At 36.9% G+C, this 4,471-nt stretch overlaps 1 pseudogene; it reads left to right on the plus strand.

The window, feature by feature from the left end:
• The first annotated feature begins 205 nt into the window (after nucleotides 1-205).
• LOC141415262 (small nucleolar RNA SNORA31) lies at nucleotides 206-328 on the plus strand (annotated as a pseudogene).
• The last annotated feature ends 4,143 nt before the right edge of the window (nucleotides 329-4,471 follow it).

A 4,471-nucleotide genomic window follows, 5' to 3' on the forward strand; every position in this document is an offset into this window, starting at 1 on the left:
GGAAAAGACTTCCCATGTTCACGGAGTGGTAGAATTAATAGAGTGAAAATAGATATACTACCTAAAACAGTCTACAGATTTAATACAATGCTCATCGAAATTCCAATGACATTCTTCACAGAAATACAAAAATCAATCCTAAAATTCGTATGAAAATATAAAAGATCCCAAATAGCAAAAGCAATATTGAACAAAAACAGCAACACTGGACACTAATAGACCTTGAACAATTTGCTGTTGTTCTTTTAGTTTGCACTGAGCTACAAAATAATCCCTGCACTTTCTGTCTGCCTTTGTGGCACTTCAGATTGCATTGGAGAATACAACAAAAAAAAATTTTTTTAAAGACCAAAGCTGGAGGTATCACAATACCAGACAGATTATTCTACAGAGCCTTAATGATAAGCATGGCAACACAAAAACAGATGCAGAAGCTGACAGTAGACCCCTATTTCTCACCCTGTACAAAAATCAATTCCAAATGGATCAAAGTTCTTACCATAAGATCTGAGACTGAAACTACTACAGAAAAACTCTGGAAGATATAGGAATGGGTAATTATTTTCTAAATAGGATTCCAATTGTCCAGGAAATAAGAGCAAGAATTGACTGCATCAAATTTAAAAGTTTCTGCACATCAAAAGAAACAGTTGCTGGAGCTGGTGTCTCAAGCCTGTAATCCTAGCTACTCAGGAGGCAGGTATCAGAAGAATTGAGGTTGAAGCCAGTCCAGGCAAATAGTTTGTGAGAGCCTATCTTGAAAAACCCATCACAAAAAAGAGCTGGTGGATTGGCTCAAGGTGTAGACCCTGAGTTCAGACCCCAGTACCACCAAGAAAGAAAAAAGAAACAGTTACCAGAATCCAGAGACAACCCACAGAATGGAAGAAAATCTTCACTAGCTATTCAATGAATAAGTGATTAATATCTAGAATATATAAAGAGCTCAAAAGGTAAACAGCAAAAGAATAACACAAATTAATAAATGGGCAAATGAATTGTATAGACAGTTCTCAGGGGAAGAAATACAAATGGCTAGCAAACACATGAAGTAATGTTCAACATCTTTAGCCATGAAGGAAATGCAAATCAAAACTACACAGGGATTCCATCTCACCCCAGTCTGATTGGCCATAATTAAGAAAACAAACAACAAATGCTGGTGAGGCTGTGGGGACACTGTTAGTGGGAATGTAAACTGTGCAACTACTATGGAAATCAGTATGGAGGCTCCTCACAAAACTAAAAATAGACCTACCTTATAATCCTGCCATATTATTCTTGGGCATATATCTAAAGAACTATAAATCAATATACAAGAGAGATACCTATATACACATGTTTATTGCAGCTCTCTTCACAAACTGTGGAAATAACCAAGGTACCCCCAAACTAATGAAAGGATAAAGAAAGTACGATATATGTATGTGTGTGTGTGTGTATATATATGTGTGTGTATATATATATATATATAGCATGAAATATATATAAGTATATCATGGAACATTTCTCAGTCATAAAGTAATATGAAATTATGTCATTTGCAAGAAAATGGATGGAACTGGAGATCATCATGCTGAGAGGGATAAACCAAGCTGCAAAATCCAAAATATCACAAGTTCTTGCTCATTTGTGGAACCTAGAACTAAAATAATGATGGTGATGATGGTGGTGGTGGTGATAGCAATAATAGGACATGAATGTATATGGGGGATGGTCTGGGGGGATCAGCGGGAGGAGGGAAGGGGAAAGGAAAGGGTACTGTGTGGTGAAAAGGATGGAAGTATGCTGCATATATATGAATGAAGACAGTGAAATGAGACCCATCAAACACTGATTGAAAAGGGGGGAAGGAAGGAGGAAGTGCATTGATTTAAAGTACACTGTATGAATGTATGGAATTATCACAATGAAATCCACTGTAATTATTAATGTATGCTAATCCAAACATAAAATAAACAAAAAAAATTAGTTGTTCTTTTTTCTGGGATTCCAGAGTTCTATATCTAATAAATCATTTACAACTTGTTTTCATTTCCTTGTATGCCCACGTGACTCCTTCAGAAAACTAGTAATATGCCATCCAATCACATAGTTTCAAAACCCGCACAAAAGTCCTCAATAAATGTTTATTGGATGATTGTCCTTGTCATGCTGCTAACTTATACCACCAGGAATTGACATTCACAAACTATAAAACTGAAATTAAGATGGCCTCCTGTGAACGAAATCAGTCTGGAGCAAATGGAAATGAATGGATGAAGCCATTTAGAGAAATAATATATTTCTGGAAATAGTATAACCCCCAAATTGTATTTTGAGGCCATCAAAAATACAGTTATCGTGACCCAGATGTAACCTCAGAAAGAATCATCTGGACAATGACTTCTATAATAATGTTTGGTTGTTTTCTTACAATAAAAATTAACATATGAATTATGATAACATTAAAATAGATATATAGATAAGAAGTGAAAAAAGGATTTTTAAATCTATCATAATCTGACCAACCAGGAATAATTCCTATTAACATTTTGGTATATCTTCTTTTATTCATACACAAGAAATTATACATTTTTTTAGCAAAATAGTTTGAGTATTGTCCATGTAATTAAATTTTATTCTAAAACACGACTATCATTACATTTTGTGTGTGCATATACAATAATGAATTGATTTATTCTTGGATATCAAGGTTGCTTCTAATTTTTTCAGTATTCCTAAAAGTGGCAAAGAAGCTACAACTACTTCATGCCAAAAGACCCTCTATAGAGCTAGGGCCTGGCTCAAGTGATACAGCTTGAGGCCCTGTGTTCAAAACCCCAGAAGTGAAAAAAAAAATGCCTTCTGGAAAGATTGTGTTAATTTTCCAGTACTTAAACAAATATATGAGTGTTTATTTCTCTAAGACTGGCAAACTATGGGCATTGTGATTTTTATTAAGTAAAAAGCAGCTAAGTTAATCAATTGTGTTGTATTTTATATCTCAAGAAGGGTGATTTCAGAATGGGGATGGGAGTTGAGTAACTAGGAAAGCATGTGGTCAGAGACAGACTCTGGTGAAGCATCTGGGCTAATGAACTGAGTATTTCCTTCTTCTGATGAAGATAGATGCATGGGGTTCATGAACTTTGATGTCCCTGACTCTCCAGATCATCTACCTTCCTTCCCTGCTTACCTGGCTCTATTTGGCCTTGCTATAGTTTGTATTTTAAGTGTTCTCCAAGGTCCATGTAGTAAAGGCTTGTTCCCAGCTTGCTGCTATTGGGAACTAATTGCTAGTTGGTGGTCTTCAGATCATAGGAGACATTCTCTAAAATGGACCAAGAAATCCTGATCTCTCTCTCTCTCTCTCTCTCTCTTTCATTTCCTGGCCATGAAGTAAGAAGTTGAGGTCTGCCACACACTTCTGCCATAATGTGTTGCCTTGTCACAGAGTCAACCAATCATGGACTAAAACCTCTAAAACTGGGATACAAAATAAATCTTCTATCTTTACAAGTGAATTGTCTCAGGCATTTTGTCACAGTAACAGAAAACTAACTAGCATAGGTCTAGAGGGAAAGCAAGACTTTTGACTAACAAGGGCCAATTGTCACTCTGATCCATACATCAGTCACTTGTGATAGTTGTGCAAATGTGAGTTTATCTCGAGGAAACTCATCACCTACCTCTAGCAAAGAATTTCCAAGATCAAAATTAGAAGTAAAATCCTAAATGATTCCCAAAGTTGCTGCTTAACTATCGCCTGAATATGTGTTTGTTTGAGGATTTGAGGCAAGGGAGGAGAGACGGAAGATATTTGTTTGTTTGGGATTTGGGGGTGTTTTAGGAGGGTGTGCAGAGAGGAGGAGTTGAGGAAGGGTCTTGCTATGGAGCCCAGGCTGGCCTCAAAGTCATGATCATCTTGGTTATGACTCCTGAGTGCTGGGATTACAGGCCTGTGGGACCACACTTAGCATTTTTTAAAAAATTAATTTCTAAGACCCATCTCAAAAAAAATTGGGGGGTCTGGAATAGGACAAAGCAATCTGTGTTCTTCTGGGTTCCATAGCTGGTTCTGAAAGATTGAGAAGCAGACCAAGATTGTGACACCTATAGTCAAAGCACTTTCCATGGGTTATCTCACTCTATCTTCTAAAGCTAAGTTCCTTCACCTGAAAAAAATGGATTAATGTCAAGCACTAACAGAAAAAAATAACTGCTCTGACTAGTACTATTATTTTAGTCAGAGCTTTACTTGCCATTACAACTCTAGGCCTCAGTGTTACAAGATGTACTATGAAGAGAATGTGATGGTATGTGATGCTGGTGGACTTTCCTCAAATGGGCCACACTCAGATACATTCACTTTGCAAAGCAGCTACATAAGCTGCAGCAACTTTGGGAAAATGTGGCCTAGATGCTGAAACCTCTTGTTGGAAAAGAAGAAAATCCCACCTCTCTAGGACCTTTCCCCTCTTTCTGGTTT

This window comes from Castor canadensis, chromosome 12 (assembly GCF_047511655.1).
Source record: "Castor canadensis chromosome 12, mCasCan1.hap1v2, whole genome shotgun sequence".
NCBI lineage: Eukaryota > Metazoa > Chordata > Mammalia > Rodentia > Castoridae > Castor > Castor canadensis.